Source organism: Oryzias latipes, chromosome 2 (genome assembly GCF_053564925.1).
Source record: "Oryzias latipes strain Hd-rR chromosome 2, Olatipes_Hd-rR_3.1".
Lineage (NCBI taxonomy): Eukaryota > Metazoa > Chordata > Actinopteri > Beloniformes > Adrianichthyidae > Oryzias > Oryzias latipes.
Genome location: NC_136238.1, coordinates 15,735,584 through 15,762,290, shown reverse-complemented (window position 1 = coordinate 15,762,290; position 26,707 = coordinate 15,735,584). Strand labels below are relative to the sequence as shown.

Here is a 26,707-nt window from a genome sequence, read left to right as displayed (position 1 = left end):
TGCTAATTTAATAGCGAGAAGTTCACGGTTGCCCACATCATAGTTGCGCTCAGCAGGGGTCAGTTTCTTAGAAAAGAAAGCGCAGGGCTTCAATTTGTTGGAGGACTCTTCCCGCTGAGATAATACTGCCCCGACGCCTGAGTCGGAGGCGTCAACCTCGACCACGAATTGTCTAGCTGGGTCGGGTTGTATTAGTATGGGGGCTGTAACGAAGAGGTTCTTGAGAGTGTCAAAAGCTTCTTGGGCATCCGAGTTCCATTGGTAGGCCCGAACAGTGGAAGTGAGTCGCGTGAGGGGAGCCGCGATGGAGCTGTAATTTCTAATAAACCGCCTATAGAAATTAGCGAACCCTAAAAATTGCTGAAGTTTCTTACGCGTGGTAGGGGGTTCCCACTTGGAGACAGCCTCGATTTTAGCGGGGTCGGGTCGAATGCTACCTGCCTCGAAGATGTACCCTAAGAAGGGGACGACGGTGGAATGAAACAGACATTTTTCGGCTTTGACAAAAAGCTGATTTTCAGACAATCGTTGGAGTACCTGACGAACGTGGTTTCTGTGCTGATCAGGATGTTTAGAGTAGATCAGTATGTCGTCAAGGTAGACAAAAACGAAGCGGTCGATAAAGTCCCGTAGAACGTCGTTTATGAGGCGCTGGAACACGGCAGGAGCGTTTGTTAACCCGAATGGCATGACGAGATACTCATAATGACCGAGAGGAGTTTTGAAAGCGGTTTTCCATTCATCACCCTCCTTGACCCGTACGAGATGATAAGCATTTCGTAGGTCAAGCTTGGAAAAGATACGGGCCTCCTGAATCGAGTCAAAGACAGAGCTGATGAGCGGAAGGGAATACTTGTCTTTTACCGTGATCTGATTTAGTTCTCGATAATCTACGCACGGTCGGAGGGTTTTGTCCTTCTTCTCGACAAAAAAAAACCCTGCACCGACAGGGGAGGAAGAAGGACGAATGTGCCCCGAGGAAAGTGCCTCTTGAATGTAAACCTCCATAGCGGCTTTCTCGGGGCCAGAGAGATTGAACAGCCTACTTTTAGGGAGAGGAGCGCCGTCCAATAAAGTGATTGAACAGTCGTAAGGCCGGTGGGGAGGTAAGGCACCAGCCTTAACTTTGCTGAAAACGGTGTGAAGATCGTGGTAGCAACTAGGCACGTTAGACAGATCGATCTCCTCAGGAGATTTAACGGAGGCAGAATTAGCGGGTGGAACAGCGGATTGCAAACAGTTAGCGAGGCAGAACTCGCTCCAACCAATAATACGACGATGGACCCAATCAAATTGCGGGTTGTGGTGACGAAGCCAAGAGTACCCCAGAATAATGGGGTTCTGGGGGGTTTGAGTTACGAAGAACCGGGCGAGTTCTCTATGATTACCAGAAGTAATTAATAACACCGGTTCCGTACGGTGAGTAATCACCGAAAGGTGTTGACCCCCCAACCCAGCGGCTCTAATAGGGGAAGGAAGGGACTCTGTAGGCAGGGACAGGCGAGTAACTAGGCTGTGATCTATAAGATTCTGTTCAGCGCCGGAGTCAATCAAAGCGTGGAGATCCAGAGTTTCAGAAACATGACTTAACTTGACAGGAATGCGGAGAAAATCTTTAGAAGATGACAAGACTTGACCCGCCCGCGGCCTGTCCTCTAGCGGGGGGTTTTGGAGTTTAAACGCAGGCTACATTGGTGTACCTGGTGTCCTGGTTTCCCGCAGTAAAAGCATGCCCCTTCGATCCGGCGTCGCTGCCTCTCCTCTGCGGAAAGCTTGGAGTGTCCAATCTGCATGGGCTCGTCGGTCTGACTGCGAGAGGTTTCAGACTGGGTTATAGGAGAAATGTGTGCCGCCGTACCTTGTGGTGGATTAGCAGGACTTCTGCGTGGAGGCTGAGGTCTTTCATGCTGTCGTTCACGTAAGCGGGTGTCCGAACGGAGAGCCGCCGTGACGAGCTCCTCAAAAGAGTGGGTTTCTGGTTGCGAACACAGGTGGTCCTTAACGACTTCATTTAAAGACTGATAGAAGACCCCTCTCAATGCTGGATCCGTCCAGCCGGCTTCCACCGCCAGGATTCTGAAGTCTATGACGTGGTCGCTCACTGAGCGACTTCGCTGCTTAAGAGCCAGAAGCTTTCGTGAGGCTTCCTCCCGCTTACGGGGTTGGTCAAAAACCAGCCTGAATTCATTAATGAAGTGCTCGTACGATAGGTGGGTGACAGGATTGGCGGCCAGGAAAGCCTGAGCCCACTGCAGCGCTTTATTGCGGAGTGAGTTTATGATCAGGGTAATCTTGCTGAGGTCGGAGTCATAATACCTCGGGGCTTGCTGGAACAGGAGACTACATTGCAGCAGGAACCCTCCACAAGCTTCGACGTCGCCGAAGAATGGTTCCGGCTGCAGTCGGTAGTTTTCAGGTGACGGACCGGAAGCGGAAACTGCGGCGATGCTGGAAGCGGGAGGTGATGGTGCGGGGGTAGCCCCCTGGACAGTTAAATTCATCAAAGTTTGCGTTAGACCATCCAGGCGCCGAAAAAGTTCCTGTTGGGCAGAGGATACTTGCGACAGAGCGTCGGCTTGGCGGCCCAGGGCGATGCCTTGCTGGCTGACGGCAAAACGAAGTCCCTCTGGATCAGCTGGGTCCGGAAGTTGGCCAGTTTGTTCTGTCATGATTTCACAAGGATGAGGAACCCAGATGCTGCAACCCAGAAGGAAGACAGGTAAGTGGAGGATGAGAATGGATTTATTGTTTGCTCCAGATGTGAAGATGGCTGGTTTGAGGAGTGTCCAGGTTAGACGTGGCTGTGGCGTGGCTGGAGGGTCTTGAAGCGGTTAGCGGCTGCCGAGAGTTTCCGTGCTCCTGAGGCGTAGAATGGAAGGTCCGTGCTGCCGTCACTCGTGAGCGGTAGGATCCTGAGACAGGGAGCAAAGAATTAGTTAGAGCCAGAGACTTGGAACAAAGCTGTAACGAGGCTAGAACCAGAGCAGTCACCATAAGGGGTAACAAACTGGCGTCGAGTAGTGGCGTTGATCTCCTTTTGAATCCACAGAAGATGATCAGGAGAGTGATGGCAGCTGGTGGCAATCAGGAACATTAGGGCAGAGCTGGAGGGGGGAGGAGACCGCCAGGCACCGTGACACTTATGTCCTTTTGGACCACTTCTATCATGGTCTTCCTGCAGTAGCTTCAACCTCAGCATGCTCTAACCATCATAATCACTGTCCCTCCTCTCAACATGTCCAAAGCATCTCAACCTGGTTCCCTGCATTTATCTCCAAAACATCTCAAGCTACGTTCACACCGCCCTCGGCAAAGACAGTTCAAGAACGCGCTAAACGCAGATTCTTGGTCATCAACACATTTTTTTCCTGAAGAAATCGGGGAACTTTACTCATAGTTCTTTTGAGTTTTATGTTTGTATCTAATTGTCAGTGTAAAGATGGAAAGAGAATGATAATAGAGGAGCAAGATACTTACAGGTCTAATCCGGCTGTTTTCTGGTCTGTGAGAATATTTGGAAGGTGCAGAGATTTCAGCCTGAACATTTGTTCCAGATTATCGGGGAAAAATAGCAATGGTTCACTTTAACCCTTGTGCTGTCTTAGATGATCCCACCTTTACATTGACGTGTTCTCCCTACCATGACAAAGGTGGATAAAGGTGGAAAGATTTCATGTAATCCATGGACACCAGTGAAGATCACAAATCACTGAAGAAAAAAGGTTCAGCTCACTGTCTAGTGGGTCTAGATGACCCAACTCCCAACGTTAAAGTGCCTAGGATAGCACAAGGGTTAATCAGGTAGATAACGCTAATGATTAGATCTTGTGTTACATTTTTTCGTGATTTTACCTGAGTGCCATTGGTTTTGCTAAAGTTCTTTATTTACAACAACTATGACTCTCTTCTTAAAAATAAATATCAGCCAATGACGGTTGCCTAAAGAGGAAACCAAAGGATTGTCTTTACTATTTAAAAACCCATGTCTCATCATATGTGACCTGTCAAGGCTTTGATCCCTCTTAATACTTTAGGTTTGTCACTGACTCCAAAGAAAATTGTGTTTTTGGTGTTTTTAATATGTTCTAATGGCATTTTTTTATGATTAAGGACGTGTATGAAGAACATTTAGCCTAAAATTGCATTTCTTTAAGCAAATCTTTGTGAAACAGGAGCAGAAGAAAAAATGCCGTTGGAAAAAGCTTGTAGTTATGACGTAGAAGCTACAACTCCGCTACATTCTGATGCAACCACTCGTAGACCATTTGACCCATGTACGTCTTTGTTTTCCTCGTCTGAGCTGGCACAGCTCCAATGGGCTTGTAAGCTAGTGGGACAGTGTGTAGACTGATGGATTTTTTTTTTTTTTGGCTAAAAACAACCTAATCATAATCAAATGACCACGGAGAACATTTTTTACAATAGATCAAAGGATGATCGGAGTAGGACTTTAGATTTTTATTTATACCTAAAATATAAAATCTTTAAAAATGTGGGGTTTTTTATTTAATATGACACTTTTTGCAGATTCATGGTTGCACTTTAAGGTTTATCGGGGCAAATAAGTTATGTTTTGAGCATAAATGTACTGTCAAAGCCTGGAGTTACGTCAATATTATCCCTGCGGTTTGCTACCTAAGGACAGATTTTTAAGAAACACAATCCGGTAGGAGGCTGCGTAGGAAAATCATTTTCCCTTTGTCGAGGCGTGCTGACCTTTCATAGCAGGAAAAGCACAGCAGATGCTAAATGATAGAGCTAATTGTTTCACCCCAGAGTCCATTCTGTCTCGCTCATTCTCTTTACTTGGACCGGTCCCTTCCATCATTTCTTCTAATTTCTCTCAATTATTCTCTGCTTCTGCTCTCTCTCGCGGAGGCTCGTTGGTGTGTGAGGGCGCGCATTTGCGTGTGAGTGACCTTCCTGAACTGTATGGCCATTTATGGAGATTAGATAAAGTTGCCTGACTCATTGGCATGCATTAAGCGAAGTACAACAATAACACACATGCGCGTGCACACATCTAAACACACACACACACACACACAACAGAGGTGCACAAGAAGACTGTCTTAAATCAAAAATATAGGAGCAAATTAAAGGTAAAAGCGCTCTTGGTTTCCTTCTTTTGTGAAACCTCCTCTGCTTTTCCAAAAGCCATGTTCAGCATCCTTTTTACGTCTCCCTAATGGATTTTTGATTTTTTCAGAGCATGCAACACAATTAGCTCATCTTTCTTTTTATTAATGACACATTTACTCTTTTCTTTTCCCTCGCTGTTGTTTATTCTTGTGCTAAATTAGGGAGCGAAGAGGCCTTAAAGTGCATTTTGCGTGTGGAGCAACATCTGAATGGGCTGCTTCATTTGTATTTTTACACAACCCATAAAGTCATCAGTGTTTATGTTGAATATAAACGATGGAATAATTTTTAAAAAGGGAGAAACGTGGCTCAATCTGGGGAAGAAGGATCGTTAAAATTCTGTACACGGTCAATTTATCATTGTTTGCTGATTCCAAGAGGCTGAGGCCTTTGTTGTGTTTTGTTTATCTTTTTACAAGGATATTCTTTTAAAAGTACATTTCTTATATTGTCTAAAAGTGTTAACATTTTGACACTATTTAATTGAATCTATCAGAAGACAACAGACACCGCAGATTGATCATGGAGGCAGTGGAGATACGAAAGCGAGCCCACACTTCCATCAACCGGAATGAGGGGGCCTTCCTGCTCTCTCATACCTGGAGCAACATCATCCAGCAAAAAACGGACATCAAGGGGCGAAGTCACTTTTCAAAGTCTGACAGGTGACTGCGCCTCAGTCACAACCATCTGTTTTTAAAGACGTCACATCACCACCACCTGATGACGACTCTTATGAAGGCGGAAGGTATTCCGCCGAAACATGTAAGGTACGTTTGAAGAAAACAAACCGTGCCTGATAAAAAATAATTTAAGAACACTGCATTGGGTCAATGTTGGCCAATTCAATCCTGGGCTGCTGACAGGCCTCACTGAGCAGTTGGGGAAGTTTCCCTTTCTTATAGGTCAGTCCTGTGGGGATGCCACAAGGGACTGTTCTATTTCCATTTCTGTTCATTCTAAATGCATCAGATTCCCACTATGGAACAGAAGAACATTGACGATCTTGCAGTGGTTGGGTTTATCAGAGACAGACAAGTTTTAGGCACACTGATTCATGACTTTGTGGAGTGGTCCCAGGTCAACACTCTGCTCCTGAATTTGGACAAGAAAAAGGAACTCCTAGCGGATTTCAAGAGGAAGAAGATTCTCGTGTAGCCTTTCACCATTCAGAGTGGAATTCAAGTCACTTTATGTATGCAGCAGGATGCTAGAACTCTTCAACCAGCTGGTGGTTGCTGGTGTCCTGTACTAATCTGTGATCTACTGGGACAGTAGCTGCACAGGCTTATCTGCCAGGCAAGACAAGTCATAGGCAGCCAGATGGAGATGCTTGACACTGCTCTCCATCATGAATTGTCCATCCCATCCACTGCATCAGACAGCAGCAAGTGTCAAACTCTAGGCCTTAAGTCCTTACTTGTTTTGTCCTACTATTTTTCCAACAAAACTGTCTTATTTGCAGAACACTTTTGACCCAAGTCAACAGCAGCAGGTAGGAATGGGTCTCTGTGTATGTGAGATCTAAGTCATGCAATTTATTTAGGACACTCTTAATCGACTGCTCCTCCACACAGTCTAAATCCCTTAACTCCCATCTCTACAATCACACTCTCTCCCTCTCTTTTCTTTATTTGCACCCGGTCCAACAAAGAATGAATATAAACAAAACTATTATAAATAAAGCTTAGCCTGAAATACAAAAGGGATTAATACAAATGTACACTTAGTTTGTCTGGAGATCCATAAACCCCTACTGTAACCCCTATTGTAACAGTAAAATCTGTCCAACACAAGAGGCCTTCAGCTTTGATGTGCTTGGTCAGCTGTTGGACAGGACAGGTTAGAAAAAAGAAGGAATGGGTCTCTGAAAAAACAGCAGAATGCTAGCCTTCAAGGTCTGAGGTTCAACACCCCGGAACATTTGATGTGGAGCTCAACCTCAAGCAGACCCATCCAGCTCCACGGCCACACTTGATGGTACAGGATGTATACTGCTTTCTTCACACATCTACAACAAATCATCACATACTGTATGTGTGTGCATTAGTACATATTTTTGTACATATGTGGTCTGTAGGTGAAAATACAGTTTACAGTTGTTAGATATTACTTTGTTGGGTAATGTAGAATGTAGCAATATAGTAATGCAAATACAAATGATTAAATTACTACATCATTCAGAAACAGACAAAGAGAAGAGCACTAGTGGCCTCAAAATACAGCGGGAGACACGATAAAAGGTGAACCAACCAAAACTTAATACTTTTCATTGTGACTCAACATTTGGATGGATGCACATTAATGTACAGCATAAGAAGTAAATGAGATCCCCAATGACCAGAGACATTAGGCAACTGATTATAAACTCAGACTGTACAGTTTTTGAAGCCAACTGCAATAAACACCAGGCCATTTACTTGAAAGCAGATGTTGTTCATTATGCACCAGACTACTCTTTAGTGGCTGTCCAGCAATACACCTTAAAAATATACATGCAGTCCAGTTTCGGATGGGTTTTTTGGGGGTTGATGGAAATTTTTATTGTTATCAATGTCGATTTTTGGAGAATTATTTCATTTTATTTTTTTAAATCAGCTATTTTGCTTTCATTACGGCTCACACGTGAAGATTTAAACTGACATTTCTTTTAATTTCCTTTTTATTTATAGGCTGGTAGACTCAAGGATGAACTCAACAGTCAATGAACCTGTCCCACTTTAGGCTTCATTTTAGTTGTACAGAATGCAATGGCTGACTCCGGAGATTATGAACCCACAAGGTAACTGCTTGCAAGACTCTTGTATAAATTACACCATCAAAGCAGCTGAAGTGTCTTTGAGGACTTCAAAGAATCCATAAAGACCATGTTGTAGCTTGAAACATTTCACTGATGAGGATAGATTAAAGTGTTTTAGTAACACAGCGTCATAAAAGTATTGAACTTTGCATATAGACATGTTTGAACGCCTCCTAAATGGAATAACTCCTAAAACCAGACAGATTTTCTAAAGATTTCAAGTGTTCCACTTGATTCACACCAGTGTCTTCTACACAAAGCCTCACATTGAGGCTTTTCTTCCCATTTCAAAACACTTACCCTTCTGTCGTTTGTTTCCTATGCTTTTGTCACAATGAACCTGCAACATTCTTTTATGCGGTTCATTTAAGTGGCTCAAAACAATCTCCTGAGACTCCAACCAAGACGTCAAAAGTAAAAATAAAGCAGAGACTCCCTCTGGGTTCATGTCCCACTTCCTCGCCAGGCGCGACATGGCCATGCTGTCGCCATGCGACTAGCAGACTTCTGGCTCAAAAAGGGCAGAGCTCAGGGAACAAAATCCCTCTCAAGGAGCAGATGCTTGCTTCCTCTTGACATATGCCCCTAAGATGGAGCATGGTGATGGGAAATCAAGGAGAGATTAGAAAAAGGTTGGAGAAGTAAGGCGACGTGGTGTTAACCTAAAAGACACAGGGGTCTACGGAAGACAAAAAAGGTAGAAGGGATAGTTCCCAAGCAACTTTTTTCTCTCTACTATTTCTAGCTAAGGTGTTTTCAGATGACTTTCAAAAAAAGGTGTATCTTTATGAAAAAAATAACCAACAGGTAGTGCAAGGAGAGATAGGAAAAAGACATAGCTTTATACTTTTCACTGTTTGCATCAGAAAAATGTGTTGGGTTTACATTCATAGGTTTTAGACAATAAATAAGTATGTGTGCATGTGCAGCACAAGAAAATGTACAGAAATGTTTTTTCTCTCAAACAGGCAGCACTTTCATACATACATACATATTCAAATATCACAATTTCAGATAATTACATTTTTTTTGTTGTTGTTTTTATTTTGCCTTTTCGTGTATTCTATGTAAAACATGCCTTGAGGAGACCTTGGGTAATAATTGGTGCTTTGCAGAAAAAAATAAAAATACATAAACAAAAAACAGAACTGAATGGTCCATAGAATCTTTTCATGATAATCTAACCCTGATATGACTACAGTCATAAACAGAGTATGTCCTAGTATATGAAAATTATAGCCACAAAGATCCATAAAAAAGCAAGAAAGGAAATCAGTTTTGTTTATGGATTTTTAATGAGTAGCTAAAAAACCCTAAATACATTTATATGCTGGCAAATGCAACTTAACCAGATAAATACTTCCAAAGCTAAACGATTTTCACAGTTCTTAAACTATTGTTAATATTGAGTAATTAACAAGGCAATTCCAACAAAAATTTTGTCTTTTGTGTTTCTAACATTTTCTTGCTGCTTTTTTCTAATGATCAAGGACATATATTAAGAAAAATCGATCTTAAAGTTGCATTTGACTATTTCTTTATTCAAATCGTTCTGAATCAAGAGCAGAATGCCGTTTGAAAAAGGGTGAGTCATAGGCTTCCTGCTCCACTAGTAGATAACTAGATCCATGAACGTCTTCATTTTCCTCGTCTGAACTGGCGTCTGGTTTGAAATGGCTGGATAGTACCAGTATTGCTCGGCATTTTTGATGCACCAATAATGTTAGGTTGGGGGTGTGAGGGGCTGTAAGCCCGCAGGAGAGCATGATGGGAAATGCTGGCAGGCATACTCCGTGCCTACAGTTCCGCCCACAACTCAGAGACACATTTTTAATGAACTGCTGCCGCTCTATAGAAACTATGTCCTGGAAAACGACAGGGTTTTTTGATTTAGCCAAAAAACGACATAAAAAACTAAAAGACCACTGGGAACGCTTTTACAATAGATCATAGGATCATTGTAGTGGGACTTTAAAGGATTATTTTTTAGTGATTAAGTTGCAACTTCAGTTATGTATATTAGTTGAACTATGTTATTTCAGTTCAGTTTGTTTTGATCCTGATATGCTGTCGCAAGCTTCAGGTAAAAACCACTTCAACTGACACAGGATCTCATCTAATTAGCTAACCGAATAATATCACAATTATGTTTTGTTTTACAATTTTAGTGTATTTAGCTGGAAGCCACATGGAGTTGGTACAAGATTTTAAAAAATGTTTGGAAAAACTATGCAGGTGGTCTTCAGGAAACTTCAAAATAATAAAAGCTCAGTAAGTTTGGAAAAAACCTGCTGTCTGAGATTATTTAAATTATATTCCTAGTTTTTTTTTATCATCGTTAAATGTTATGTAGCGGTTTGCTGTGGAGCCATAAAGGATTGTTTTGTTAAATGTTTACATGTGTGAAGAAAAAAATGCCTAGCATTAAACCTACATTTAAATAAAAAATGAAAGTATTTAATGTTGCAGTTCCTCAAATGGCCACTTGTGGCTGGTTTCAGAAGGAAGCAATGACTCATTGACATGTTACAAAGTCAAGCTTCAAACCAAGAGTTCAGAGTTAGGTTACAAAAACATTTAGATGTTCATTGTTTTATTATCTTTTAATGACAGCTGTGTCGGTAAAATTTCTATTTGTATTTTATTAAAGCAAAAAATTGTACATAATTTTTTTGTTTGTTTTTTAGCACAAAGTCACTTATATTTCTATATGTTTTTATATCTTTGTTTGGGTGTGGTGTTGCAGCCATTTGGGTTAAAAAGCCTATGGGTTTTGCTTCTTGCTCCAGTGTTATAAAAATCCATCTGTCATGGTTTGAGTTTGTTGTGTCTTGTTTTCCGTTTTAGTTCTTGTTTTGTCTTGTTTGGTTCTGTTTCCTGTTTTATTTTGAAAGGTTTCCTGTCTTGTCTTGTTTCTTGAGTTTTACTTCCTTTGGTCCCCATCTGCCCTGATCGTGTTCACCTGTGTCTTGTCTGCCCTGTCTGTATTTAAGTCTTGTCTCTGCCTTCCTCCTGTGCTGGTCCATTAGCCTTTGTCTCGGTGTTCACGTCTTCATGCCATGTTCCTTGTTTCACGCCACGCCACAGTAAGTTTTGTTTGGTTTTTGGCATCCTGCTCTGCAGCGCCTTTTGTTTGTTGGTCATTAAACCCTTTAGTCCTGAACCCGTTGGCCTCCCGTCTCTGCGTCTGGGTCCTACCGGCTCTCAAGCCACCCCACCCATCGTGACACTATCAGGAAAAAAAAAAGAACAGAGGGTGCTAACTTACAAGGATTTGTTTTAATTCTTTCTATTTTTGAATAAAAAATAATCTTTTTTTTTTTGCTGTTCCTCCAATATCCACTAGAGGCTGGTGTCAGAAGGAAGCAAAAATAGATGCTTGTTGCTTTTTCATGACAAGAAAATATATGTGCCTAGTAACGATAGTTATATTTGCTTTAAGCTATAGTTTAAAAAGTATACTTTAAAAAAATTGGCTTAGGTTAGATGGAGCAATCCTGCTTTGACAAATTGTGTTGGTAGAACTTCAGTTAACACCATTTTGTATGTTAAGAACAGGACACAAGAAAATCCTTAGATAAAAATTGCACTTGTATGTATTTTCCGTAAAGACAGGTTTTATATCAAGGACTAAATATTAAAATTCTGGCAATTTACAGTAAAATAAACAATTTTTTTTAATGTTGCGATCATCTAACCAATTTATTAGGACTCACATTCAAAATAATGCATGCTAACAACATTTCTTTTGAAAATGTAATTATTTTCGTTGTGTTTGTGTCATCATATATTAAATGACCTTGCCCCTTTTAGCTCAAACCAAAATTCTGCACACACAAACACACCGTACACAAACACAACCATACAGCCAATGTTGCTGCAAGGTAAACTCTTTTCATTAAAGAAGACAAACACGGGAAAAACACACACAGACTTAGAGTGTGATATAAACAGCAAGTCCTTCATTAATACGCACAAGATTTTAATTAACCGCCATTGATAAGCATTGTCTGTCTTAAAGACATGTTTGTTTGTGGACATGGATTCATGGGTCTGTGTATTTTAAGGACACGCTGTCATCCAGTTATCCTCTTGATTTGTGAAGCGTGAAGAGGCGACGCACATCTATACACTGTTATTTGATTAGATGGGAGGTTTTAATCGTTTTAATAAAGCCTAATTGGCATTTGCTGAAGATGTTGCTTTGGTGAAGTCTGGAAGCACACTAATTAAAATATAAAAACTGTGTTTTGTTACAAGATTTTATTAAGAAGCAGTCAATGATCCTATTTCATTAAGGCATGGCTGTGGAAAAAAAAACATTTAATGAGGAGTTTTTGATTAAGACCTTGCAAAGCATGTTTGACATGCTGTATTTTGGCAGCAGAATAGTGAGTCCAAGTTCAATGCATGCAGATATTGTGGATAAACTGCTAATATTCATAATTTTCTTTAGATTTAGAATAAATTAATTATTTATTAAGCAGACAGTGTAGGCAGTTGAGGCATTATCATGAGATGTATGCTAATGATAAACTACATATTTGTCCACTAATTTGTGTTATAAATGTTACTTCTGTATGAGTCAAATAATTTGTCATTTAAATGAAAATTAAAAAAAAAAAATTTAAATAGCTGTGTTTTGCTTATGTCCTGTTCAATTAGACCTATTACAGAGTTGCGCAATCCCATGCTTTTTGCTAAGTCATGATATGGTAGTAATGTAATGCTTCATAATTATGCATTGTAGACATTCTTATTATACGTATTTCTTCACTTTCCATATAATACGTAATGTCTTTCCAGTTCTTTTATTGCTTATTAACTGTTTGGATCCAACACATAGACGAGCTGAAAAGACCAGAGATCAACTCTATGAGAAGGAGATGTGTTGAACTACATGAGGCAAATGGTGGTCACATCGGTTTTTGGAGACCTCAGACCCCCACAATAAAACCAAACGGCACGTTTCAGATTGGCTTTTTATCCTGGCCAGTCTAAAGCAGTGGTTTTCAACGGCAACTGTGTTTTTATTTGAATCCCCAGAGACATGTTGATAAGAATGACAGCACAGATATGTGGCCGATAGCAGTTTTTGAAAAGTCATGACCAATTAACTCTCTCCACTAATCATTCCTGGGGGTTTCAGCAATACTTCAGCAGTCTGACCAATCAAACGTGGGTAACACCCTCACTCACTGGTCCCAGCATAGGTCAAAGTTTCTTAGTTTCTTCATTTTGGTCTCTTGGTCTTCACCAGTCACCAGTCTTCTGCTAAATGATACCCAGTTCTCCTCGCTTCAAACACAGGAAGTAGCTGGAGTGAGTACCTCATTGTATAGCTACGTTCACACTGCCTTCTGCAACGCGCATTTAAGCGACCAAAGTCGATGTTGGAAAAGTCTAGGTAAACACAAGTAAATATGCCTTTTGGGCTTCCAAGTTCAAAACTCTCACGTTCGCGTCTCCCAATGCAAATTTCTAAGACCGCTTTTGGGCTCTACCTACAAAATGTACGGCCATTGAACGCGCGTTAAAACTTTAACCAGGTCAAACTTTGACCAAGCAGGGACTCAGATTTGGTATTGACATATCTTCTTTCTCTTTCGGCTTTTCCCATCAGGGGTCGCCACAGCGAACAAGTCGCATGGTTTACTTGGCAATGTTTTACGCCGGATGCCCTTCCTGACGCAACCTTCTCAAAGCAACCGGGCTTGGGACCGGCAGAGAAGAAGAGAAGGGAACAGGGAGCAGCCCGGATTCGAACCCAGGTTTCACGGACGGAAGGCGCCGCAAACCAGCACGAGCTAAACCAAGTTGCTGCTGTACATACTGTATTTAATTATTTATGCCATGTACTTTTACTTGCCCTTTGATTTTTCACAACTGTTATATTTCTGACTGGCTGCTGTAACAACCAAATTTCCCTCTGGGGATCAATAAAGTCCCATCTTATGTTATCTTATCTCATGTCGTATGCTTTTTAATTGTATCTACTTAGATGTCATGTAAGGTTAAGAAATCAAGCAGTGATTTTGGTCTTTTAGTCTTCTGTGAATCATAGAAACTAAACCTCTTGACCCCTAAATTTATTTGACAACAAAAAAAACACTTGTGTTTTTGCATTTAAGTAGAAGCTTAATTAAATAAAATAAGAAAAAGATATTTTTATTGATCCCAGCTTGGGAAATTGGGTGTCAGCATTAGGCTCAAAGATACAAACACACGAACAATGGGTGATGATAGAAAACAGAACAAATCAATCAGAAAAAGAAACATCAGAGGAAAACAATCTGTTTGCATGACACTTCTAGAAAAACAGACATGATGGGTACAAGCTTATTTAAAGTCCTCCTCTCCATCACATCTTCAAATGTGTCCATTATGCACATATGGATGACTTTAATTTTTTAATTCGCGGAAGTGCCAAACGTTTATAAATTGATCATGGAAGAGAAATGTATAATTATGGTTTGTGTCCGGGTGGAATTCTAAGACGCCAAGTCTTTCATATATCAAAAATTGAGCTGTTAAAAAAAAAAAGCCTGGACCAAGATCAGCGAGATTTGCACCACTTCGACATTTCGCACCAAGCCTCTTTCAACTCTAGGTGTTGGACATGCGCTAGTAAATAGTGGGAAAACAAAAGAAGAAGCCCCTCCCTGCTCATCCAGTGTGAACACTGGGCTAAATGCACGGTCAAGGACCAGTGTTTAGTGTTTTCCTGAACACGCGTCACATGCCTTGTGTGTCTGTAGCTTCAGATCCACCAGTGAGAATCTGTAAAATCAGTAGTAAATGGAAAACTGGCAGAACAAGAGAGATGCAGGTGATGGTCATAGGTTTGAGGTAGAATTGTTGTTGTGGTTACCCCTCTGAGGTTAGACTGGAGGGAAGCTAGCTCAGTAATCAAAAACTGGCAACCAAGCATCATCATCAGCTCTCTGGACCAGATAAACTATCCTAAAAGTTACAAGGAATCAATCATAAGCTGCTCACTATGAGCTAAGCTGCACAGACACATTTTTGTGCTTATAAACAACAGAGGAGAATTTGTTTCAAAGATAGAAAATTGTGTTTACGACTCAGACAGCGTGTTCAATAAAATGGTGTCTGGTTCTTCTGTGGTTGGCAAGAGTTTTCCCTGAACAATAATTACAGACTATAATCTCACTCTGGAAGATGATGGAGAAGAGTGCAACCACACACACAATCAAACACACACGCAAGCTCTGCCAAAAGACGACACCCAAGACTCCCTTCCTGGATGCACCTCGGGATAAAATAAGTGTAACAACACGCACATCCTCGCACCTGAGTACACTTGTGTGCCAGCAAAAGGCAAAGGCACCGTCTGTTCCTGCCACACACAGTTACACACTCACACCGAACCATGCTCTTTTCTTGGCTTTCCTTGTAATTTAACATTTTGTTTATGAGGTTTTTTGTGTGTGTGTGTGTGTGTGTTTGTCAGTAGAAGTTGACAGTAAGGCTAACCCAAGCTGTGCGTTTCACTTATTTAAAACTTTTCATAGTAATGGAATAAAAACAAACTATTTTGGAGGTCTTCTAGAATAGGAAGCCTTTTCTGATTTATCCAGGGCCAAGGATTTTAGAGTTTGTCCATCTTTATAGTGCCGTCTTGGCACAACAAATAAACAAATAAAATTGAATTGAATTTCAACTCCTAACATATCTCTTTTGTCCTGCAACACACGTTCTGTTCCTTTGTGCTCACCCACTTCCTGATTCCTATGGCTGAAAGAACTAAATTTGTTCTTTTGTCCTACAACAGATGTTCTAGGGGTTTTGTCTAAATCCATTAATTTTAATTTTTCTTTTAACTTGTCCTGTCAAACAGCTGAGCAAACAGCTGAGAGCTAAAGGCCTCTTGTGTTGGACATATTACAGCACTGGGTTATGACTCTTCTGACACATCACAATCCATTAGTTTTCTTTGTTTAATTATTCTACTCGTTCCTGAGATGTCAGATGTTTCAGTATTATTTTTTTTGTCAGATGCTTCTGCTTAAGGTTGCTTTCTAATTTTAAATGAAGGAATCCAGTCATTTCATGGGTCTTTTCTGTGTGGCGTATGCATGTCCTCTCGTTGCATGAATGGGTTTTCGCCGGTCTCTCAGGCTTCCTCCTACAGTCCAAAAATATGCTTAATAGACTAATTGGCCTCTCTAAATCGCCCCTAGATGTGAATGTGATTTTGTGGCCCTGCAACAGACTGATTATTTGTTCAGGATGTGCCCCGCCTTCGCCCAACAGTAGGTTGGGTTGGCTGCAGCATCCCCATGACCCCTAAAGGGATACAGCAGGTTCTTTGGATGGATGGATGGATGGAATTAATTCAAACAATCACTTCATACATCACTGACCATTACTAAATAAATTTAACTGAACCCCTGTTTTTCAGAGCTGCTTCTTTTCCAGCTATCCCTGACCTTTTTACTACTATTGACTTCAAATGATTCCTGGATCTGGCTGACTGAACGCAGTAACTCGTAAGTACAGTGAGTAATTAGAAGACAAGTGTATCCCTGATACACAGTGAACTTCTACCATTCGCACACTCTAAAAAGAGTATTTGGGCTGTAGTTGGAAAGATAAAAATGTTTTTACATTGATCTAACTTAATTATTTAGTTTGGTGAAATTAAATCATTTTTTTGAGTTCATTCAACTTCAGAATAACACTCAGTTGTCTGATATAGGTTTTTTACTTTCAATCAACTTAACCCCTGTGCTATCTTAGATGACCTCACCCTTACGTTGACGTGTTCTCCCTACCATGACAAAGGTGGATAAAGGTGAAAAGATTTCATGTTATCCACGGACACATTTCGCCTGCACAAGTTGTGTGCACAGAATTTGCAGACGCTCTTTAAGTACACACCTTACGAATAACTAGAATGTGGGACAAGGACACCATATGACAGCATCACCCATACATCAGAAGTGCGTGCAACTTACAAACAACAATGGAATGTTGCACTTTCATAACGCCCAATGAGGTGACTGCACAAGCTTCAAGGGCATTGCAAAACACACCTCCCTTTAATGTTATGTAGACACTGGGCATGTGGTGCATTTTCAAGAACACTCTGAACGCGGGTTCTTTAATGCGCTTTTAGAATAGTATTCATACTGGACGGATACTAGCACATGTACTAACAGTTGGAAGAGGGGCTTGGTGCAAAATCTCGCAAACATTGCTACAGGCTTTTTCTCTTTCAGCTCTATCCTGATACATGAATGACTTGGTGTCATATCATTCCAGTCGGGTACAAACCACAATTATTAATTTCTCCTACATGATTAATTTTCAACTGGTAGCTACTTTCGTTAAATAAAAAGGACGCTACCCATTTGCAACGACCAAATCCCGAGTCCCTGATTGGTCAAAGTTCAACTGGTTTAACCTTCAACCCAAGTTCAATGGCAACGTGTTTTGTTTGTAAAGGCCAAAAACAAACCTTAAAAACTGGGTAATGAGGCTTAACCACTAGAGTTTTGACCGCAGAAGTCCAAAAAAAACATTATTGCACTGTCAGAAAAAATGTGCAAAATTTGTACCTTTAGAGGTACAATGGCTTGTCACTGGGGCAGTACCCTCAAGGGTACAAATGTTGTACCCTTTTATATAGGTGCGTATCTGTACCCTTTCAGTATGTACCTTTCAAAGGCAAATATGTACCTCTGTGGACTAAATTGTACCTTATAGTGCTATGGTACCATAATGTACCTTTAAAAAAGGTACAAATTTGTTCTTTTAAGGGTACTGCCCCAGTGACAAGCCTTTTGTACCCTTTGATGGCAAATTTGTACCAGATACAGCACATTAAAAGACCAGTATACTGTTTATATCATTTATTAAACATTCAAAACAATTACAATTCTGACATTTCACAGTATGTACAGTGTCACAACAGGATGCATATATTTACAATTATTAGCAATTTTACAATAATGAAAAATCTATATTTTTCCTTCAGTTCACATTGCATTCATTGTAACTATAACCTTAACATTTGATCAATTGTAAACAGCACATAGCACTTCAGTTACCATTTTTAAACCATGAAATAAAACTTGTGACATTAACAAAAGAAGCACTAGACCTCATTTTAAGTACATCTTTCTACTGCATTCTACATTTTCTAAAAATAGATAATAAAGTAAACTTATAACCAAGTTTAAATGCATAATTTAAATAATAAAATGCATAAATGTGATAAGATAATATTGATACGAATTCTAAAATGAAGAACTATAAAACACACTAAAGATTACCAAGGCTTACGTTTATGTCAATACCTAGTAGATCCTCTGCAAGCATCTCTTCTCTTGCTTCTTTGGAGACTTTGGCTAATGGAGCTTTTCTTTGAACAAGCTCAAGCACCTTTAGCACAATACTGGTAAACGCCGTCCTTGAAGCGCTGGCTTAAACTGACAGGTGATGGATGCATTCGGTCAACATCAAACAACTGAAAATTGAAAAAAATTAGAAAATTAATCATTCACTTTAACTAAAACAAACAAGACATAAAACATTCTAATATTTTTTGTTGCCATTTCCCTTTAGTGATCTCATTGTATAAATATTACTTGGCTTGAATGACTATATATTTATATATGGGTTTAGAAAATTACAATGTTTTTACAATTGAGTTAAAGCTGTTAATGATCATTTTAGCAGATGTCTCAGCTCATATTGACATTCAAAATGTATTTTAAGCTGAGAACTGATTTAAAATGTCACTGACCCCTGAGGCTGTCTTCAAGAAAGGGTAATTCTTTAGTATATCCTCTCGCACTTTGCTGTACTGGATATGCAGGACATTCACATGACCTTCAACGGATGATGCATCCTCACCAATGACAGCAACCACCTATTGGATCAAATTTAAAAGTCCATATTAATAGTAAAAAATACAACTGCAAGCACTGATTACTGGGGTTAAAGCACTTTGAGATGATGTTTAAAGACAGTTTGTGCAGAGTGGTTTGGACTTGATCAGAAATTAACTTCTGAGTTGTAGGCGGGGCTATTGACACAGTAGTTACCCTCTGCTGATGTCCGATCATCCCTTTGTTTACGCCCTCTCGCTCTAGCTTACAGTCCTTCCAACCTAAAACTAACATTAGTGGTGAAAGCAAAATGGTGAGCAATATTGAAGCTTTCCGGCCATAGTTTAGATCAAGCTCAGACAAGTATGATGAAGATGTTAATGGATCTGTTTGTCTGCAAGTGGACGCATCAGAATAGAGCAGAGCAGAGGGACTCGGACCCACCTCATTTCATGTGGTGCGTCACAATAGAGAGCTTCCTCAAACTGCATTTATTTTGTCTGTTCCTGATTCATCCCAATTTGAGTGAATACTCAGATGTGCAGTTTTAAACGTGTTCTTTTAAACGTGCCCATCATGAGAAAAAAACTGCGACATGTTAAAAATGGGGGACCCACTCCAATGAAAGTTATTTTTTAAAATGTAGCATTTTTATGATGACATATTGTTATAAGATTTAAGAATAAAACTGTTTCTGAATATTTATTTTCTCAAATTGGGATGAATCATGAGCAGATGAAAAGATGTAATTTGAGAAAGCTTGTAGTTGTTACATACAAGCTACATTTGGCAGGCCACAAGCTCCCTGCTCCGCTTGTCTTCATTCTCCTCGTCTGAGTTGGCATCTGGCTCACATCTATAAGGCTGGATAGCTCCAATATTGCACGCCAATTCTGTTGCTTGGGGAATCTAGCCACAGGGGTTGCAAGCCAGTTGCCTCTGTGCCGGTCCCAAGCCCGGATAAATAGAGAGGGTTGCGTCAGGAAGGGCATCCGGCGTAAAAATTGCCAAAATAACCATGCGAATCATCCACAACACTTTTGACATACCGGATCGGTCGAGGCCCGGGTTAACAACGACCGCCACCGATGCTGTTAACCTACAGGGTGTCGGTGGAAATTTGACTACTGTTGGTCGAAGAAAGAGGGGAGGCAGAAGGGTCCGTGGCCAGAGAGAGAAGGGAAAAGGCAGGAACATAAGTTTGAGAATAGGGACTCTTAACGTTGGCACAATGACAGGGAAAGGCAGAGAGCTGGCAGACATGATGGAGAGAAGGAAGGTAGATGTACTGTGTGTGCAGGAGACAAGGTGGAAGGGCAGCAAGGCACGTAGTATTGGAGGAGGATACAAACTGTTCTATCATGGTGTTGATAGGAAGAGAAACGGGGTAGGTGTGATTCTGAAGGGGGAGTTTGTAAACAGTGTTCTAGAGGTGAAAAGAGTCTCAGACAGGATGATGAGCCTAAAGTTAGAAATTGAAGGGGTGATGGTGAATGTAGTCAGTGGGTATGCGCCACAGGTTGGCTGTGAGTTAGAAGTGAAGGAGAGATTCTGGAGTGAGTTGGATGAGGTCATAGAGGGTATCCCCAGAGGAGAGAGAGTTGTTATTGGAGCAGACTTTAATGGCCATGTTGGTGAGGGCAATAGAGGTGATGAGGAGGTGATGGGCAGGTTTGGTGTGAAGGAAAGGAATCTGGAGGGACAGATGGTGGTGGACTTTGCGAAGAGGATGGAAATGGCTGTAGTCAACACTTACTTCCAGAAGAGAGAGGAACATAGAGTGACATACAGAAGTGGAGGTAAGAGTACTCAGGTGGACTACATCCTGTGTAGACGAGGTCATTTGAGAGAGGTTAATGACTGCAAAGTGGTGGTAGGAGAGAGTGTAGCCAAACAGCACCGCATGTTGGTGTGTAAGATGACTCTGGAGGTCAGGAAGAAGAAGAGAGGGAAAACAGAAAAGAAGACCAAGTGGTGGAAGCTACAGAATGAAGAAACTTGTGAGGAATTTAGGCAGAAGTTGAGACAGGTCCTGGGTGGTCAGGATGAGCTTCCAGATGACTGGGAAACTACAGCAGAGATTATCAGGGAAACAGGTAGGAAAGTGCTAGGTGTGTCATCTGGAAAGAGGAAAGACGGTAAAGAGACTTGGTGGTGGAATGAGGAAGTACAGGAATGCGTCCAGAGGAAGAGGTTGGCTAAAAGGAAGTGGGATGTAGAAAGGACTGAGGAAGGTAGACAGGAGTACAAGGAAGCGCAGCGTAGAGTGAAGAGAGAGGTGGCAAAGGCCAAACAGAAAGCTTACGATGAGCTATATGACAGGTTAGACACAAAGGAAGGAGAAAAGGACTTGTTCAGGCTAGCCAGACAGAGAGACAGAGATGGGAAGGACGTGCAACAGATAAGGGTGATTAAGGACAGAGACGGAAAGGTGCTAACAACCCAGGAGAGTGTACAGAAAAGATGGAAGGAGTATTTTGAGGAGCTGATGAACGTGGAAAATGACAGGGAAAGAAGGGAGGAAGATGTGGTTGTTGTGGAGCAGGAAGTAGCAGAGATTGGAAAGGAGGAGGTTAGGAAGGCTCTGAAAAGGATGAACAGCGGAAAGGCCGTTGGTCCTGATGACGTACCTGTGGAGGTATGGAAGTGCTTAGGAGAGACAGCAGTGGAATTTCTAACGAGTTTTTTCAATAGGATTCTAGAGAGTGAGAAGATGCCTGAGGAATGGAGGAGAAGCGTTCTGGTTCCGATCTTTAAGAACAAGGGTGACACGCAGAACTGCAGCAACTATAGAGGAATAAAGTTGATGAGCCACACAATGAAGCTGTGGGAAAGAGTAGTGGAAGCCAGGCTTAGGAAAGAGGTGGAGATTTGTGAGCAGCAGTATGGTTTCATGCCCCGTAAGAGCACCACTGATGCCATTTTTGCTTTGAGAATGTTGATGGAAAAGTACAGAGAAGGTCAGAAGGAGCTGCATTGTGAGTTCGTAGATTTAGAGAAGGTGTATGACAGGGTGCCGAGGGAGGAGCTGTGGTACTGTATGAGGTCGTCTGGAGTGGCAGAGAAGTATGTCAGAGTAGTTCAGGACATGTATGAGAGAAGTATGACGGTGGTGAGATGTGCTGTAGGTCAGACAGAGGAGTTCAAGGTGGAGGTGGGACTACACCAAGGATCAGCTTTGAGTCCTTTTTTGTTTGCTATGCTGATGGACAGGCTGACAGACGAGGTAAGACAGGAATCTCCCTGGACAATGATGTTTGCGGATGACATTGTAATTTGCAGTGAGAGTAGAGAGCAGGTGGAGGAACAGCTAGAGAGGTGGAGGTTTGCTCTGGAAAGAAGAGGCATGAAGGTCAGTCGTAGTAAGACAGAATACATGTGTCTGAACGAGAGGGATCAAGGTAGAAGCGTTAGGTTACAGGGGGCTGAGGTGAAGAAGGTGCAGGAGTTTAAGTACTTGGGGTCAACAGTTCAGTGTGATGGGGAGTGTGGAAAAGAGGTGAAGAGGCGAGTGCAGGCAGGTTGGAGCGGGTGGAGGAAAGTGTCAGGAGTGTTGTGTGACAGAAGAGTGTCAGCAAGACTCAAAGGAAAGGTGTACAAGACAGTGGTGAGACCAGCTCTGCTCTATGGGTTAGAGACGGTAGCAGTGAGACAGAGACAAGAGGCTGAGATGGAGGTAGCAGAGATGAAGATGTTGAGGTTCTCCTTAGGAGTGACCAGGTTAGACAGGATAAGGAACGAGTACATCAGAGGGACGGCTCATGTTGCCTGCGTTAGCGACAAAGTCAGAGAAGCCAGACTGAGATGGTTTGGACACGTTCAGAGGAGGGATAGTGGATATATTGGTAGAAGGATGTTGGAGATGGAGCTGCCTGGCAGGAGGGCAAGAGGACGGCCAAAGAGGAGATACATGGATGTCTTAACAGAGGACATGAAGTTGGCTAATGTTAGGGTAGAAGATGTTCATGATAGAGCGAGGTGGAAAAGGATGATTCGCTGTGGCGACCCCTGATGGGAAAAGCCGAAAGAGAAAGAATTCTGTTGCTTGGGGGTTGTGAAGGACTGTAAGGTAACGGGAGCGTAAACAATGGCATGATGGGAAGTTAAGGCCGGTTAACTCTGCAAAACAGTCCTGTCGAGAACTTTAAGGTGAATTCCAATTGAACTGCAGAAACCATGTCCCAGAAAACATTTTTCCCCCTCAAAAAACTGCATAATCAATGTCTGTCTTTGTATAATAATAATGGATTGGATTTATCTGCGCTTTTCAAGACACTCAAAGCGCTTACAGTGTGTCCATTATTCATTCACTCCTCATTCATACATGGTGATGGTAAGCTATGGTTGTAGCCACAGCTGCCCTGGGGCAGACTGACAGAGGCGTGGCTGCCAGTTCGCGCCTACAGCCCCTCTGACCATCACCGGGATCATTCATGCACATTCACACAAGGAATGTGAAGTGAAGGAGGGTGAAGTGTCTTCCCCAAGGACACAACAACATTCTTTGGCTGGTGGGAGCGGGGATCGAACCGCCAACCCTTCGGTCATTGGACGACCCGCTCAACCACCTGAGCCACTGTCGCCCGTATAGTCAATATCTTGTTAATTATGCAGAGCTTTGTTGAAGGAAATACAGAAGAATTATATGTTTGTATGATGAGGACAGTATTCCAGAATGTATTCATTGTGTTGTGACTTACTCGGTGCAATCTGCTGTTTCCCTAGAAAACTTTAAACTAGTTTGGATGATCTGCCTTACTGCACTGTTTGACAACTAAACTGAATTGGAAAGACAACCTGACTTTGAATGCTTGAAATGACTTTGTGAAAAGATTATTTACTTACTTTGGCAAGAGAGGTGTCTTCAAGTCTTCGTCTTGTTGTAGGACTGTGTTGTAATATTATGGTGTCATCAGAGTCCACTTCAACATCTCCACTTGAACTGGTATTGCAGCTCTATGCAAGACAACTCGGCTGATCTGTCAAAGTATTAAAGCTTTGAGTTACTGTAATATTTAAATTAGTATGATAGCAAAAACAAAAAAAGTAAAAACAAAGATTTTTAAATACTGACCGATTTAACAGTTTAGCAGATTTATTATCTTGTCTAAGACAGCAATAGGATATAAAACTCATACTTATTTGCCCGTGTTTTGTTCCCCACACTATCCTGTCAAATAAATCATTAACCCTCAGACTCCTATTGATGCAAATATACAATCAAAACTCTTCAGCTCAAAAATGTTCTTAATTTAGCATGTACTTGAAAGCAAAAACTCAGATTATTTCCCTTGGAAATAAATTCAGGCATCAAAGGGGAATTTACCCAAAACCGTTCAAAACAGAATAGATAAATTACAATTTAAAAGAAAAACTTCACCTTCTGGATTTGTATCTTCGGCCAGACAAATTTCCAACACACCAAGGTTTGGGTTTTCAACAGGAGATCAAAAACCTCATCAACTTCTGTCTTTGAGTCATCAAACACTTTCAAGTCCAAGGTTGGGATGTTGAACTTTTTGGCAGCTGTGACACAGCAAAATTATGTTTACAATACAGCACAGAAATTATCTTTAAATTAAAAAGCAATTAAAAAAATCTGTTTGCATCACAGCTGACAGTTTATCCACAAAGTTGACTGATTCCTGTAAAGAAAAATGCTGGAAATTGTGATGTTTCCACTCACCGCATTCCCAAAAGGATTTGAAGGTCAGCTGAACTTCAAAACTTTTTTTTTTTGGCGTTCGACATGTTCACGCACAGCTTGCATCTTTACTGGTGGGAAAAAAAATAATATATTACAAAAAAGAAAAAAACATTACAACACCAAAAGGTACAAACACAGCATTTATTCAGATCGAAGTCCTGTTCCAAATGAATTAATACATTTTAAAATAGTAATGGCAAATATACAGTTCACACTAGCTGCCACAGCAATGTTGCAGAATTTGCAGAACTGCTAAAAAAAAAACACTGGCGACAATGCACTGGCTTCTAAGGACCTACAGATTTATTTCTTGGAATTTCATTTAAAAAAATTTATTTTTTCCTGGTTTATAGATGAGTTTTTGGTATGGGAAATCGTGACGAGTATCTGGAATCACGGACCTCCATTTAAAAAAAATAATCTCTGCAGGAGAATGTTCAAAATCAACAACACAGTGTAAACTTCGCTTGACCAACAATGAGCGATCATGACAACCTAAACAGTCTGTCACTATCTTGCATTCGAGAAATGGTGGCTGCGCGCGCACAGCAGCTACGGCAGGCTGACATATAAATGGGAAGGACCGCCATACTGCGGTGTAAAAAAAAACGTTTTTGGACTCCTACACATTACAGATTAAAATGATTAACGCATTGAATTCGACGGACCTGATAAATATCAGTAGGAATTATGGAGCTGGTCGTTTCAAAAGTAGCTGGCTTCCTTACTTACTAAGAAAGACAGAAAGAAAAAAAAAGGGGGGGGGGGGGGAGCCACAACAACCGGTGCATCAACGCCAGCGTACATCGGTAAAACGGCGACAGAATTATCTAGTGAAAAAATGTATATATTTCAATGTATTTAACGGAACGCAGTACAACACCAATAAAAACAACAGCTTAATTTATTTAATGGCTGCATTTAGCTGAACTTCAAACGGCTGAGGCTAACCGTTAGCAAACTCCCGCTCGTAGTTTTCAATCTCCTCACAGGCACATACACGGTGGAATAGCAGCATTCCACTACACAAAAGTTATTCCTTACAGATAAAATAACCGAACCCGCTTAAAACAAGTTTCCAACTTATTCTTGAGCAATTAGCAGACTTACCTCAGTCACAGCCTCTATCTTCCTCCGGCCGCTGCGGGATAACAAAATGGCGGAAGAAACGAAACTTAAGAAAGCAGAGTGGGCGTGGTCTCGCTGGTTTACTCCAACATATTTCCTCTACGTTACACCTACGACAAAAAATACTGATGGTAACTCCGAAAAAAGTACTCTCTCATTTTTCCTGTGTAGGTACAAAAGCTAAACGGTACTAATATGTACACTTAATGTATCGTAGTAACAGAGAAATTTACTTTTTTATGAGAATGCATGATTAGAAAAAAAATAACTTAAATTAACAGCTCAAAAACTAGAAATTTAAATTGAACTTAGGCCAAGTTAAAGTACACCATATAAGGTGAAAAACATCAAATAATTTTGTCTACATTGTGCTTTTGCTCTAAATTAAATATAAGTATATTTTTACTTATATATAAGTAAAAAAAACAGGCTCACACTAATACATGTTTAAAAGTTATTATCTTGATGCTCTGCACAATCAATAAAATATAATTTGCTTGTGTACTGTTCAGAACTAGTCATAAAAGATGTGTGCTCTCTTAAATATATTTGGTTATTTAAATAAATAACCAACAACGTATTAAATGATTTTGGGTGACGTTTCATACACTTTGAATTATTACTTTTGTCACACAAGTGATTGTACCTTTGTTTGTGGAATAAAGGGTCCAAATATGGGCCCTCTGATGGTTGGAAACATATTTGTACCTTTTTTATCCTTAAATGGTACATATGAGTACCCTAAGGTGTAATTATGACTCACTTAGGGTACAAATTCACCATTTGTACCCTAAGTGTTCACAAACGTACCCCAACCGTACCCTTTTTTCTGACAGTGTGTGCGTTTAAATGGTTGCTTGCGTCGCGAATGTAGCCGGTCCTGTCGACGAAACCTCCACGGGCCCTGACAAAATAAAAACCTGCAATATCTGGGCATGTTTTGCATTTTCATTTGTGATAAATAATGTTTATTTACCATCCATTAGGCCCTTTTGAAAAACCAAAACATGTGTTTAGTAACTTCCAATGTTTTTATTTTTTGGCCCAAACTTCTCAAAGGAATCAAACAAA

The 26,707-nt window shown here is 40.9% G+C and overlaps 1 long non-coding RNA gene across 4 annotated transcripts; it reads right to left on the bottom strand.

The window, feature by feature from the left end:
- Positions 1-17,805: 17,805 nt before the first annotated feature.
- Positions 17,806-26,499, bottom strand: LOC111948834 (uncharacterized). 4 transcript variants are annotated; one of them, XR_013648368.1, is made up of 7 exons: positions 25,619-26,496; positions 25,177-25,235; positions 24,488-24,576; positions 24,182-24,327; positions 23,647-23,780; positions 18,717-18,842; positions 17,806-18,437 (listed from the first exon to the last, which is right to left on the bottom strand). It is a non-coding gene; the product is annotated as an uncharacterized LOC111948834 (long non-coding RNA). The 4 variants fall into 4 exon arrangements; XR_002874821.2 differs by having other exon boundaries at positions 24,488-25,235; positions 25,619-26,499; XR_013648364.1 differs by lacking the exon at positions 25,177-25,235 and having other exon boundaries at positions 25,619-26,495.
- Positions 26,500-26,707: the final 208 nt, after the last annotated feature.